This window comes from Hibiscus syriacus, unplaced genomic scaffold, assembly GCF_006381635.1.
Source record: "Hibiscus syriacus cultivar Baekdansim isolate YM2019G1 unplaced genomic scaffold, ASM638163v2 tig00110683_pilon, whole genome shotgun sequence".
NCBI classification, from domain to species: Eukaryota; Viridiplantae; Streptophyta; class Magnoliopsida; order Malvales; family Malvaceae; genus Hibiscus; species Hibiscus syriacus.
The window spans coordinates 2,587,509-2,604,185 of record NW_024062823.1 but is presented as its reverse complement, the minus strand read 5'-3'; positions in this window follow the sequence as shown (position 1 = coordinate 2,604,185).

Sequence of the window (16,677 nt, the reverse complement as noted above, 5' to 3'; positions counted from 1 at the left end):
GAGTCCTACGAAGTGCGAGAAAAGGCCTTGTTTTTTACACGTGTAGTACGTCCAACACAGACGCACTTTTCAGAGTACATAATTTAATATGGATATTTAATACATCGCGTTACATAAAATACGAGGTTCACGAGATATTAGAAAATTATCGCCTTCGCAGAAGATTTGAAATTTAAAATTTGAAAAGATTCCCCAACCTCGCGCTTTATAGAACTCGAGGTACCATTAAACTTGCTTCCGGGGCGGTGCACGGATGGCTATAAATTGCCCACTTCCCCCACCCCCGAAATTCTCACAACTCTCTTCAAAAGAAAAAAAAAATTCTCTCACACATTTTCTCTATGATATTATGGTGGGATTATTGATGGTTGATCATAGGCATGTATGTGATTATTAGCAGATAATTCTGGAGATAATTTTTATTTATTTACTTACTTTGAATTTTTTATTTATTTCGAGTAATTTATTTATTTATTTATTCACTTATTTCGAATAAATTATTTATTTATTTATTTATTTTGAATATTTTATTTATTTATTTATTTAAAGGGGTATGAACGTTTGTTAACGTGTTATATCAACCGTTTCTCGAGCCCTCATGTTAATATTTTTCCATGTTTGCATGAAGTTGGTTTTCGTTACATTACCACTATAATTGGTGTTATGAAGTTGCATCCTCCATTTAAAATGCATTGCTAGAACGATGGAGATCGGAGACGCACAAATTTTATTTTCCTTGTGGGAGACGACTATTATCATTGAAGATGTCATATTCCATATTGGGTTGCCTGTTGATGGAAATCCTATTATCAATATTGCCAATGGGCACTAGAGATGTAACACCCTAAACCAGATTGGGCCCTAAGTGCCATATTTGGTTACTGAGGCAACCCTTGATTTCCAAAACCTACTCGTTTTATTTTCAAACATGTTGAATGTTATCATAAATAAAACATAAATAAATGTTATAAAAACGCTTTAAAAGACGGAGTTCCATGATACATAATTTAAAACAAAATAATATATCTTGAGGTTTACAACTCAAATACATAATTCAGGTTTTATGAATACGCATGACCACTAAAGTTACAATACAATACTCTAAAGGAGATACTGGAAGTCCTGCTACGAAGATGCTCCACGACCTGCTCAAGCTACTAACCTGCCAACGAAAAACATTCGAAGGATGAGCTTACAAAGCTCAATAGTATAATCGCTAATCTAGAGTAGCGTTAAGAGTTCCATAAACACAACCATACTAAAGACATGGTACTAAGCAATAGGTATGTACATGAACTAAATCTAGTGCTACCTGTTTAGGGTTTAACTTATCTATTGCTAAAGTAGGGGTATCACTCTTCACTTAATTCTCTACTTAGGGCCTCGCCATGAATACACCTGTAAAGGGTCTCTAACCCTAATGACTATAATTTCTACGCATTATTTAAATGTGGCACTGATACTCATGTGCAATTTCTAAATACAAACTGATTGTACTGTGTTTTATCTAAATGCACCATGACTAGTATCTAGTCTCAAATAGCCATCAAACACTAGTTAACTGAGGGAACCCGGTGTCACATAACATCGATGTAATTCCCGCTAAGCATTTGCATGATCTCCTGGTCCTCACAAAGCCATCAGGTATATCTTGGAGGGGGAAACTGATGTCACATAGCATCTATACAATTCCCACTCAACTGAAACATTCAAGTCAAGCTTTAAGATATCTATTGTACTGGACTGATGCAACTATACATTCATGACTAAGGCCCAAATGACATACAACACTGATATCGCAAACCCACTCCTCGCGAGTGTTCAAGACTCACGCTCTAGTTAGCCTCCAAATTACCTCACGCACTAAAAATGCCCTACTAGGGTAACTAAGGTAACCTGGCTATACCCTAAAATAGCTAGACTCTCTAAAGTGAGGACATCCTCTCACTAGCTGTTACCTAGCCCGTTTTCTTATCTAGAACGTTATGTGAATACTTATAAGTCTGTTATTTATTAAGCTGCTCTATCCTGGTCGTTCGTTACTTAAGGGTATTTTAGTCATTCTCTGTAACACCATTAACCTGTATTTGTTTTGATATATGAGTCAAAGAGGCCACATCAACTTATAAACATTCACTTAGCTGAAATGCCTAAAAAATTCGTTTTAAAAGCTCCTATTTTAATTTTTAAAAACTATTTTATAAATATTATAAATTATAAATTAATACTTTGTCGTAGAAAAATAAATCCATTTGTCAACTAATTATTTTACCATTTAGTACATTTTTGCAAAATCATTTAAAACATAATAATATAAATATTCTATTCATGCATAAATATTGATAAAATTAAACTAGCTAAAATAAAATAAAATGGTCCTACTTTAATATTACATACTATTTAAAATAAATCTGATAAATAAAGCTACTGGCATAATTATACAAGTCACTAAAAGTCAAAAGAAACATCATATATGTCTTATTTCTACTGATGATAGGTATGACTTCCAAAAAAATGCCTAAAAATTATCCTCAATGCTTATTTGATACAAATTCTATCACCAAAATGAAACTAAATTAAACTCCAATAAAAATAACCCTTCAAGTCCCTTAATATTTACTTAAATTTCATTTCCATCACTAAAGAAATGCTATATATCACAAAACTATAAAATAAAGATGGAAATGCCTAAGCTATGGCATAAACAGAAAAATATAAAAAACAATTAATTTGATATGGCTTTTATCTTATTTTTTAATTGATTCCAATAAATTTCCATATTATAATAATCAAAATAACTCATATTCCATAATTCTTCAAAACCCCTACAGTAACTGAAATTTTTAAACAAGTCATCCTAAATGTTTTCAATTCAAAAAATTTCATGCATAGTTATTCATCCACAACATACCTAATATCCAAATTCAACCTTAATTCAGTTAAAATCAACTTCCCATTCATCCACCGTAAATACCCATTTTCACATTTAAGCATGAAACCAAGAAATATTTATACCATCTTGTATAGAAAATAGGATAGAACAATTTCCTATTTCACATCCGAGAAGTTCTACAGTGTGGCACCCTTAATATCCGGATATGGAAATGTGCTACCGGTTTTGTTATTATTTTTTTTAACAAAACCGGTAAAAAAAATTACCTAAAATATTATTATTTCTACGAGTTTTGTTATTATTTTAATTACCGGTATTGGTAAACACGGAAGAAAACCCGGTAGAAAAATAATGTTATAGGTAGCACTTTACCGGATATGTTACCAAAATCGGTAAAGCGCCCAATAATAACAAAACCAGTAGAAATAATAATGTTTCTGGTAATTTTTTTACCGGTTTTCATAAAAATAATAATAAAAAAACCGATAACGCCTTTTTTTAGTCGTATATTAAGACTGTCGCACGTGATCATTTCCCTTCACATTCTAGTACTAAATCTTAATAAAATGGACCCAAAGAGGAAAAAAAAAAATAAAAACCCACTTACCTAGTATGGAGTTCTACTAGTAGCTGAAGACGAAGGAAACTTTCGTGAGTTTTACTAGCAAAAAAAAATCGCCCACTTTCACCTTTCAAATATAAATAAAAATGTTTCTTTATTCATTTTGGGCAAAAAATCAAAATTACCCTTAATAAATCCAATTATTTACTTCAATGGCACTCATTAATTTCCATTTTAATATTCATAAATAGCCATAAATTATCATCTCTTAATTTCCCTTTTTGATCTTTCAATTTTCCAAAATTTCATTTTAGTCACTAAATTATACTATTCCAATTTATAGCTCAACTTTCACCATATTCCACCAATCCAACTTAAATTCCACTAATTAAAAATATTCATAGAATTTTTCTAACTCAAAACTACCTTCCTTCAAAATTTCATAAAATTCTGGTTTGATCTGATTTTTCAATTTCAATACCGAACTTTATCGCTTTATAGCTTTTAACACAAATCTTGTACTGAAAATCTGATTCTCACGAAAATCCTTATTTTAAACCAAGTTGTTCATTTCTGGGATAAAATATATAACTTTTCAAAATTATAGTTTTGCTCCCTAAACTTTTCAAAGTTTACACTTTAGTCATCAAACTTTTAAAACTTATATTTTAGTCACTAGACAAATTTTGGGGTATTACATTCTCTACCTCTAGAGAAGTCTCTACCTGTTTCATGATTCTATGGCGATTACTATGTTTGCTGCTATTGAAGTTATTAGTTACTAAACCAATACCTGATTCGGGTTCATTAGTAGTTAGCGATACTTTATCCGCTCTTACCATAATTTCCCTCAATTAACCCTCGAATTATAGAGACAATTGTACATCCAATATTCTATGTGATTCTTACATTACACAATTCATCTATTTCATAATTTGTTTATTTCGTCATATCGCTTGTCAGTACACCATCTCTAATAGTCCTTCATTCTTAGATATTCAATATGAGGCCTATAATTGTAATTTGGTAATTTTGGCTCCCAATGGCATTTTAGTAACCTCCCACACACATTCTATATGCTCGATCTCGATCAATAATAAACTCTTCACTCTTGATTCTATTTGACATCTGGAAGTCACTCAACTAGTTTAGGTATGGATATCGAGCCTTCGGTATGGATACTCAATCTTCCATACGGATACCAGTCCTTCAGTATGGAGACCAGCGATCTCAAGACCGAGCATCCAGTCTCGATTTTGAGCATTCGGTACCACAACCATCATCATCAATACCAAGGGGTCAAAATCGATACTCCTTCCCTCAGTATTGATACTCCCTACTTGAAATCCCTAATTTTCCCCAATTCATCCAATATCGATACTCGAACCCAAAAATCATACTAAATGACTTGGTTTGGTTCCTAATCTTGTACTAAAGCTTTAGAGAGTTAATTAGGGTTTTTAGGTGTCATAAAAACACTTCCTTAACACCTAAAATTTCTTTTAATATTGAAATCAAGTTTAAACCATAATATGTTCAACTACACAAATCAAAGCAAATCTTAATATTTAAGAAAGCCTTAACACTCTGAAGGATTACAAATACACTACCTTGATGTTGGAATCCTGAAATAGAGCTCTTCTCTTAGCCATACACCCTTCCACTATAATTTGGTGGATTTTCCACCTTTTTTTCTACCCAATAGTGATGCAAGGATTTCTTAGCATGCCAAGGGTTGTGGGATGTGTTTGAAACAAATTAAAAGTTGAAAGGAGTAGAGAAATATGTTCTTATCAACTCTTCGAGCTATAAAAACTTGGAGAAGAGAAGAAGGAGAGAAAGGAAGAAGATAGAGAGAAAAGAGGACAAAACCTACTTCCAACTTGATATAAAAACTCCAAAATTAGCAATGGTCTAATCGCTCTTTTGTTCCTTTGCATTTTGTTTTATATTTAAAAATCCCCCTTTTATGACTAATTGGGCCCGATTCCAACCCAATTAAACCTAATGACTTAAAATATCAAATTCATGGATCCACTAACCTCTCGAGTAAACCCAAAACTACTAGGCCAGAATTTGGGATATTACAGGAGAGGCTTGTGTGAGGAATTGCTCAGACTTACTCCAATATTTGACGATTTGGATGGGGGGAAGATCTACATTAAATTTTTGGACGACAATGTTTTGGAGATACCTGCCGATACTACTCCATAAATTAAACAAATAATTTCTGAAACCTATGTTTATTTTTATATATTTATTTATTTATAATATTTAAATTTTGATTTAGTTTATGTTATTATAATTTTTTGACGATAAATTTTAAATCATTTCACACCATTTATTTTGCATCAATTTGCTTGTGCTCATATTTTACAAGTTATTGAGGCGATATTGATCCTTGATAAATCCCAAAACAAAGTGCATCTGATGTGGTTGTATCATCTACGCGTTTTGTGAGATGCTAACAAAAAGAGTTGGGAATCGAAAGTGTTGGCTTTTAGTTCCGGGAGCTATGTAAAGTTGTTTATCCGATAAAACAAGAAATTGGAGGTTGTTTGATGTTGTTACAATCGCGGGCTTGGTTTTGAATGCGATTTTTACAACCGATTCCTACACAACCAACCCCATTTGAATTTCCATTACTTCGAAAGTAATTAAAAATAAGCTATGTTTATATATTTAAATTACTATATATATTTTTAGTTTTTTTACAAATAATTATATTTTATTATATGAATGATAGGTGGACTGTCACACTAACTCACACCCACCTACCAAAAACTCTACGTGATTTTAGATTTCCGATCAATAAGATGACAGAGGAAGTAATCGATTTTATATTTTCTTTGTAAATTAAATATCAATTTTTTATTTGAGTTTATCTAACTTAGTTTAAAAATATTTATGTAGCTCATGTGGATGCCATACAGTGATGGTGCCATCAAATCATGTACTCCGGCTGAAAAAGGCCTCGGTTCGCACGTTTGGATGTCGGTGGTTCCACTGATAGTCTATGAGATCATCGGATGGCATCCTGCTGATCTCGTTATGCGGTAATCTAACAGTGTCCAAACGATTCTGCACCACTAACAGACTTAGATGCCTTATATCGCCTACACACGATAGGGGAAGATGGATGTTAATTGGGAGGTACATCATGCAGGTTGGGTGATGTAGTGGATGACGAGGTGCATAACTGTTGATCCCAGTAGTAATGGTGGTACTGGAAATATAGATGAGTGTGATGGTGATGGTGTTGATGTTGATAAGGGTGGTGATGATGTCCCCGAATATAGATTGATTCATAGGAATCCTCATCGGATTCGTCGTCCAGTATGGTACGGCACGGGTGGATATATGCATCATTCGTTGTTTAAATTTGTAGTTTTTTAGTTAATCGAACTCCATTTTTTTAATTAATCAAACTCCGATTTCTTTGTTGTATATAAATAATATTTGAATTTAATGTTATATTTTTTAAAATTTGTTTAAGTTATTACTTAAGTTTAAATTATTAATTTGTTTAAGTTATCCTTGAGCAATATGATAATTAATTGTTCAGTTTGATGCATAAATAACTTGGGAATCATCATATTTACTAAAATTAATTTTAATACGACGTTCATGGGCATAACGTAGCAGAACTGACTCTTCGTCCTCATGGTCTTGTGATAATCGAGTTACTTCTACATTACTTGTTGAATATGGTTATTTCTCAAACGTTATAGTTAACTTGATGTTCATACCACCAACACATGTGTAAGCCTTAAACATCTTCTGAATGTCCCTTTTATTTGATAAGGTCAACATGTAATGTGCTTCAATACCGATATTGCCCACGAGAACTTTAGCTTGCAACGAAGACATCTGTCGTGTTGTAGGTTTTTTAAGATCAATTGAAATCAAATCGTATAACTCATTTTTTTTAATCTTCGCATTGATAGAAGTATAGAAATAAGTTCTTAAATGGAACATAATGGCAGAAAATCTCCCATTGAAGTCACTCAACCACTTTATGTATTGATAACAAGCCTTCAGTACGGATACTTAATCTTCTATATGGATACTATTCCTTCGATATTGAGACCAGTCTATTGGTATAGAGACCATCGGTCTCAAGAACAAGCATCTGATCTCGATATTGAGCATCTGATATCGATACTAGAACCCTCAGCTTCGATACCATGGGGTCAGTATCGATATTCCTTCCCTCAGTATCGATTCTCCCTCCCTGAAATCCCTAAAATATCGATACCTTCATCCCAGTATCAATACTCGAACCCAAAAATATTTTATTTAAGTTCTGGAAACACCCAAAAATCATTCTAAATGACTTGGTTTAGTTTCTAATCTTGTACTGAAGCTTTAGATAGTTAATTAGGGTGTTAAGGTGTCATAAAAACACTTTCTTAACACCTAAAATGTGTTTTAATCTTGAAATCAAATTTAAACCCTAATATGATCAACTACACAAATCTTAGCAAATCTTTACATTTAAGAAAGCCTTACACTCCAAAGGATTAGAAATACACTACCTTGATGTTTGAATCCAAAAATAGATCTCGTCGCTTAGCCACACACCCTTCTACTATAATTTTGTTGATTTCCACCTTTTTTCTACCCAATAAAGATGCAAGGATTTCTTAACATACCAAGGGTTGTAGGATGTGTTTGAAACAAATTAGAAGCCAAAAGAAATAGGGAAATATGTTCTTACCAACTCTTGAAGCTATGAGACTTAAAGAATAGAAGGAGAGAAATGAAGAAGATGGAGAGAAAATAGGACAAAACCCACGTCCAACTTGATATAAAACCCCTAAAATTAGCTTTGAAAATTAGCAATAGTCGAATTGCTCTTTTAGTACTTTGCATTTTGTCTTATATTTTAAAAATCCCCTTTTTATGACTAATTGGGCCCAATTCCAGCCCAATTAAGCCTAACGACTTAAAATATCGAATTCACGGGATCCACTTACCTCTCGGGTAAACTCGAAACTACTAGTCCAAAGTTTAGGGTATTACAAGAGAGGCTTGTGTGAGGAACTGCTCGGATTTACTCCGACAGATGACAATTTGGATGGAGGGAAGATCTATATTAAATTTTTAGACGACAATTTTTCGGAGCTATCCATCGATGCTACTCCAGAAATTAAATATGTTTTTTTAAATATATAATTATTTATTTGAATTAATTAATTTATAATATTGAATTTTTATTTTTTTTATGTTATTGTATTATTTTAAGATAAAATTTTAACCTATTCACATCATTTTTATTTTGCAGCAATTTGCTCGTGCTCAATTTTTACAAGTTATTGGGTGGGAATCTTGATGCCTGGTAAATCCTGAAACAAAGTGCATCTGATGTGGTTGTATCATCTATGAGCGAGAAGCTAAGAATAAGAGTTGGGGATCTCCAATGTTGCCCTTTTTGTTCTGGGAACTATGTAAAGTTATTTATCCAGAAAATCAAACAATTGGAGGTTGTTTGATGTTGTTACAATCGTGGGCATGGTTTCGAATGCCATTTTTACAACTGATTCCTACACAACCGAACTCATTTGAATTTCCACAACTTCGAAGGTAATTAAAAGTATGTTATGTTTATATATTTAAATTACTATATGTTTTATTTTTTGAGTTTTACAAATAATTATATTTTATCAGATGAATGATAGGTGGATTGTCACACTAACTCACACCCAACTACCAAAAACTCAACGTGATTTTAGATTGTCGATCAATAAGATGACAAGCAAGGTAATCGATTTTATAATTTTTTTCTAAATTAAATATCAATTTTTTATTCAAGTTTATGTAACTTAGTTTAAAAATATTTTTGTAGTTCATGTGGACGTCATATTGTGGCGATGCTACTAGATTATACTCCAGCTGAAATAGGTCTCAGTTTGCACAATTGGATGTCGGTGGTCCCATTGATAATCTATGGGATCGTCGAGTGACATTCTGTTGATCATGTGTTGTGGTAATTTAACAATGTTCAAACGATTACGCCACTACAACCACCATACTTGGATGCCTTGCATCACCTAAAGCGATAGGGAAAGATGGATGTTAATTGGGAGGTGCATCACACAGATTGGGTAATACAGTGGATGACAAGGTGCATCACTGTTGATCATAGTGGTAGTGGTGGTACTGGACATGTAGATGAAGGTGATGGTGGTGGTGGTGGTGGTGATGATGTTCATGAGGGTGATGATTATGCCCTCGAAGATAGATTGATTTGTAGCAGTCCTCGTCGGACTCGTCGTCCCCCATGGTGCAATACGGGTGGACATATGCATCATTAGTTGTTGAAATTTGTAAGTTTTTTAGTTAATTGAATATATTTTCTTTTTTTCTAGTCAATCTAACTCCAGTTTATTTTTAAAAAAGAATATTTAAATATAATGTTCAACTTTTTAAATTTTTTAAGTTATTAATTAATTTTAAATTATTAATTTATTTAAGTTATTATTGAGCAATATGATAATTAGTTGTTCGGTTTGATGCATAAATAACTTGGGAGTCATCATATTTACTCAAATTTATTTTAATACTAATTTAAAATCATAATAGAAAACGAACTACATGAGTTGTTTAAAGCTCTTTCTCCTGACATTCACGAGCATAACGTAGTAGATCTGGCTCTTCGTCCTCACAGTCTTATGATAATCGAGTTACTTATGCATCACTTGTTGAATATGGATCTTCCTCAAACGTTACAGTAAATTTGATGTTCATTCCACTAACATGTGTGTAAGCCTTAAAAATCTTCTAAATGTCGCTTATATTTGATAATGTCAACATGTAATGTGCTTTAGTACCGATATTTCCTATGACAAGTTTAGCTTGCAACGAAGACATCTTTCGTAATTTCCCTCGGTATTGATAATCCATGCCTGAAATCCTAATTTCCCCCCAATTCATCCAGTATCAATACTATTCATCTCATTATTTATACTTAAACTCGAAAATGTTTAATTTTGGCTCCAAAACACATAAAAATCATCTAAAATAACTTGGTTTGGTTTTTAATCTTGTACTGAAGCTTTAGAGAATTAATTAGGGTCTTAAGGTGTCATAAAAACACTTTCTTATTACCTAAAACGTCTTTTAATCTTGAAATTAAATTTAAAACCTAATATGCTCAATTATACCAATCTTAGCAAATCTTCACAATTAAGAAAGCCGTAACACTCCAAAGGATTAGAAACACACTACTTTGATGTTTGAATCCCGAAATAGAGCTCCTTGCCTAGCCACACACCCTTCGACTATAACTTGTTTAATTTTCCATCTTTTTCTCTATTCAACAAAGATGCAAGGATTTCTTAGCATACCAAGGGTTGTGAGATGTGTTTGAAACAAATTAGAAGTCAAAAGGAGTAGGGAAATATATTCTTACAAACTCTTGAGATATGAAGACTTAGATGGAAGGAAGATTTACATTAAATTTTTGGACGATAATTTTTTGGAGCTACCTGACGATGTTGCTCCAAAAATTAAACATGTAATTTTTGAAATCTATGTTTATTTATTTTAATTTATTTATTTATAATATTTAAATTTTTATTTAGTTTATGTTATTGTAATTTTTTGACTATAAATTTTTAATCTATTCACACCATTTTTATTTTGCAGCAATTTGCTTGTTCTGATATTTTACTAGTTATTGGGGGATCTTGATTCTTAATAAATTCCGAAACAATGTTCCTCTTTTATGATTGTATCATCTACATGTTTTATGGGACGCTAAAAATAAGAGTTGGGGATCAACAGTGTTTGCCTTTTTGTTTCGAGAGCTATGTAAAGTTGTTCATCCGGACAAATAAGAAATTGGAAAATGTTTGATGTTGTTACAATCATAGGCTTGGTTTCAAAAGCCATTTTCACAATCGATTCCTACACAGCCGACCCCATTTGAATTTCCACTACTTTAGAGGTAATTGAAAATAAGCTACGTTTATATATTTAAATTACTATATGTTTTTTTTTAGTTTTACAAATAATTATATTTTATCTTATGAATGATAGGTGGACTGTCACACTAACTCACACCCACCTATCAGAAACTCTACATGATTTTAGATTGCCGATCAATAAGATGACAGATGAGGTAATCGATTTTATAATTTTTTTGTAAATTTAATATCAATTTTTTATTCTAGTTTATCTAAATTAGTTTAAAAATATTTGTGTAGTTATTGTGGATGTCGTATAGTGACGATGATATTAGATCGTATAATCTAGCTAAAATAGGTCTTAGTTTGTACGTTTAGATGTCAGTGGTCTCGTTGATAGTATATGAGATCATCGGGTGGCATCATGCTGATCATGCGATGTAGTAATCTAACAGTGACAGGGAAAGATGCCTTGTATCGCCACCACCGATTCTACACCACCACCAGAGTTGGATGCCTTGCATCGCCTAACGTGACAAGGAAAGATGAATGTTAATTAGGAGGTACATCATGCAGATAGGGTGATGTTGTGGATGAGGAGGTACATCACTGCTGATCCTAGTGGCAGTACTGGTATTAGACATATAGAGGAGGGTGATGGTGGTAGTGGTGATTAGTAGGAATCCTCGTAGGACTTGTTGTCTACCATGGTGCGGTACGGGTGGACAATGGCATCATTTGTTATTTAAATTTGAATTTTTTTTGTTAATCAAACTCCATTTTGTTTTTTAGTTAATCGAACTTCGATTTCTTTTTTAAATAATATTATACTTTTTTAAATTTGTTTACAATATTAATTAACTTTAAATTATTAATTTGTTTAAGTTATCCTTGATCAATATGATAATTAGTTGTTCAGTTTGATGCATAAATAATTTGGGAATTATCATATTTACTAAAATTTATTTTAATACTAATTTAAAAACATAATAAAAAATGAACAACACGAGTTGTTTAAAGCTCTTTCTCCCGACGTTCACATGCATAACTTAACATAACTGGCTCTTTATCCTCATGGTCTTGTGATAATCGAGTTACTTCTGAATTTCTGTTGAATATGGTTATTTCTCAAAGGTTATAGTCAACACGATGTTCATACCATTAACATGTGTGTAAGCCTTAAACTTCTTGCGAAGGTCGCTTGTTTTTTATATGGCCAATATGTCGGGAACTTTAGCTTGAGACGAAGACATCTATTGTGTTGTAGATTTTTTAAGCTCCATTGAAATCAAATTGTATAACTCATTTTTCTTTATATTGGCATTGAAATAAGTGTAGAAATAAGTTCCAGAATGGAGCATAAATACATAACATCTCGCCATTGAAGTTACTCAACCATTTTAGGTATTGATATCAAGCCTTCAACATGGATACTAAATCTTCGATATAGATACCAGTCCTTCGGTATGGAGACCAGTCCTTCGGTATAAAGACCAGCGGTCTCAAGACCGAGCATCTGATATCGATATTACAACCCTCAGCATCGATGCCAAGAGGTCAGTATCGATACTCATTCCCTCAGTATCAATACTCCATATCTGAAATCCCTAATTTTTGCCCTAATTTATCTAGTATCATTACTGTTCACCCAGTATCGATACTCAAACCTGAAAATGTTTTATTTAGTCTCAAGAAACACCCAAAAAGTATCCTAAATAACTTGCTTTTCTTCCTAATCTTGTACTGAAGCTTTAGAGAGTTAATTAGGGTCTTAAGGTGTTATAAAAAAACTTACTTAACACCTAAAACGTCTTTTAATATTGAAATCAAATTTAAACCCTAATATGTTCAAATACACAAATATTAGCAAATCTTTACATTTAAGAAAACCTTAACGCTCCATAGGATTATAAATGCACTACTCTGATGTTTGAATCCTAAAATAGAGCTCCTTGGTTAGCCTCACACCCTTCCACTATAATTTTATTTATTTTCCACTTTTTTCTCTGCCCAACAAAGATACAAAACTTTCTTACCATACCAATGGTTGTGGGATGTGTTTAAAACAGAATAGAAGTTGAAAGGTGTAGGAAAATATGTTCTTACCAACTCTTGGAGCTATAGAGACTTGGTAAAGAAAAGAAGAAGAGAAAGGAATAAGATGGAGAGAAAATGGGATGAAACCGACATTTAACTTGATATAAAACCCTCAAAATTAGCTTTGAAAATTAACAATGGTATAATCACTCTTTGGTCTTTTGTATTGTCTTATATCCCTTTTTATGACTGATTGGGCCCAATTCCAACCCAATTAAGCCCAACAACTTAAAATATCAAATTCACGAGATCCACTTACCTCTCGGGTAAACCTAAAACTACTAGCCTGATATTTGGGGCATTATAGAAGAGGATCATGTGGGGAACTGCTCGAACTTACTCCGATAGATGACGATTTGGATGGATGGAAGTTCTACATTAAATTTTTGAACGATAATTTTTCAGAGCTACCAGCTAATGTTGCTCCTGAAATTAAACATATAACTTTTTAAATATATGTTTATTTATTTTAACTAATTTATTTATAATATTTAAATTTTGGTTTGGTTTATGTTATTGTAAATTTTTTACAATAAATTTTTAACATATTTGCACCATTTTTATTTTGTAGCAATTTGCATGTCTTCATATTTTACAAGTTATTGGGGGGTCTTGATGCATGATAAATCCCAAAGTGCATTTGATGTGGTTGTATCATATACGCATTCTGTGGGACACTGAAAATAAGAGTTGAGGATCGACAATGTTGGCCTTTTTCTTCCTATAGCTATGTAAAGTTGTTCATCTGGACAAATAAGTAATTGGAGGCTATTTGATGTTGTTACAATCATGGGCTTGGTTTCGAATTCCATTTTTACAATTGATTCCTACACAACCAACCTCATTTGAATTTCCACTATTTTAGAGGTAATTAAAAATAAACTACATTTATGTATTTAAATTACAATATATTTTATTTTTTGAGTTTTAAAAATAATTATATTTTATCATTTGAATGATAGAAAAAATGTCACAGTAATTCACACCCACCTACCAAAGACTTTGAGTGATTTTAGAAGTTCGATCAATAAGATGGTAAACAAGATAATAGATTTTATAAATTTTTTTGTAAATTAAATAAAAATTTTGATTCAAGTTTATCTTACTTAGATTAAAATATTTGTTTAAATTGCAATTTTTTTAAAACCGGACCGTACCTTAAACCAGTGAAGGTACTGGTTCACTGGTTTAACTGGGTTTAACCGGTTTATATAAAATAATATTTTTTTAAAATTTTACATAATTTTCAAAGCAATATTAATATATACATCACTACAAAAAACGTCTAAAGAGCATATATGAGCAAAAATAGGAGAACAAAACAATCCCACATGGCTAACAAACATAGAAGAGAATCCCAAGAGTCTAAAGAGTAAAAATAGGAGAACAAAACAATCCCACATGGGTAAGAAACATAGAAGAGCATCCCAACTGACTTCTATAAATAATAGTGGTGAGCACAGAGCGAACTATTCTTTCTCTTCAATAGAGCTTGAGTTTTGGGCTTCAATTGAGCTTTTGAAATTTTTTTTAGTTCGAGCCTTTTCGAGTTTGAGTTTCAATATTATATTTCGAGTTCGAGTTGAGCTTGATAATTTTTAGTCTACGAGTTTTTGAGTCAAGTTGAGCTTATTTTTAAAGTTTTTGAGTTCGAGTCGAGCTTAGCAATACTCGAGTTTGACTTGGAACGTTTAACAATTGGAGTAGTTTGGTTTAATTTTTTTTTAAAAAATAAAAGAGAACCGGCGGTTCACACTGGTTTTGTCGGTTCACACCGGTTCTATCGGTATTCAACCGGTTCATTGCAAAACTGGTTTTGGAAGCTGACCGGACCAGATAAGCCACTAGTTCCTGGTTCAACCAGCCGGTCCGGCTTTGATAACCATTGTAATTTGTGTGAATGTCGTATAGTGTCGATGCTATTATATCTTGTACTCCAATTGAAATAGATATTAGTTCACATGTTTCGATGTCAGCGGTCCCGTTGATAATCTATGAGATCGTTGAGTCGCATCGTTGTTGAGTTAATCGATAGACGAAATAGGCCAAGTGGAGGGTGAATTGGCAATAAAAATTTTGGTGGAAGCTTTTGTAAAAAATTGAAAATATTTGCACAACTGTTTAGAGTGGTACGACATTCTCAACCAAAGTCTACATCCACTACCTTAGCTATCCACACTAAGGATTTTGCACAAATTTACTAATTTGTCTTTCTTTTGAGGACAAAGAGTAACCTTACAAATCCCTTAAGAATTATACCCCAAATTCTTGAGAGCACTCTCACCCAAAGAGAACAATACAAATTTTGCAAACTTAAAAGAAAATCCTCACAAGGAAAGATGTTTGCACAATTCTAGAACAAAGAAAGAACACTCAAGAATAATATAATTGAGCACAATAAGTGTTCTTGAAAGCAAAAATGAATATTGAATGGAATAGGCTTGAAAATGCTCAAACTTGAGGTTTGATGCTTTCTCTTTGATTCTCTCTTGATACTAGATAATTATTTTGATCAATGGCTTCTAAGCTTGTTTAAATACTCCTTGGATCATTTCTGAATGTTGGGGGATCATTAGTGGAATTAATAGAGTCGTTAGTGTGTGAAAATAATTAATAAAAAAGTTGGGAGTGTATGGTGCATCGATGCATAGGCTTTGTGCATCGATACACTATGTGTAAAATTCAAATATTTCGACCGTTGGAAGACTTAGTGCATCGGTACACTATGGTGTGCATCGATGCACAAATTTGCTTCGATGTTTCAAAAATAGCCAGGGAACATCGATGCATGACTTGTGCATCGGTGCACAAAAACAATTCGATGTTTCAATAAAATCCTGAGTGCATCGATGCATAAAATGCATTCGAAATGGGTGTGCATATGCATCAAATTAGTGCATCGGTACATTCCTTCATAAAATTGATTTTTGTATTTTTTTGGTTCAAAAAACTTTGTGAAAACTGTTCCAAAAATAATTTAGGTATAAAACATAATTTTACACTTTAGTAAGGGTTGAAATTTAACTTTGAAAGGCTTGGAGTAATATTTTGATATTCAAATAATTATATCGAATATACTTAGAAAATCATTTGTAAAATCTTAAAATTATTTTATCTTAATTTGTTATATCGAAACATCAAAATGTTTTCATCAATCTCCCCCTTTTTGATATAACAAAACATTTGAGCAATTTTAAGATTTTATACTTAAAATA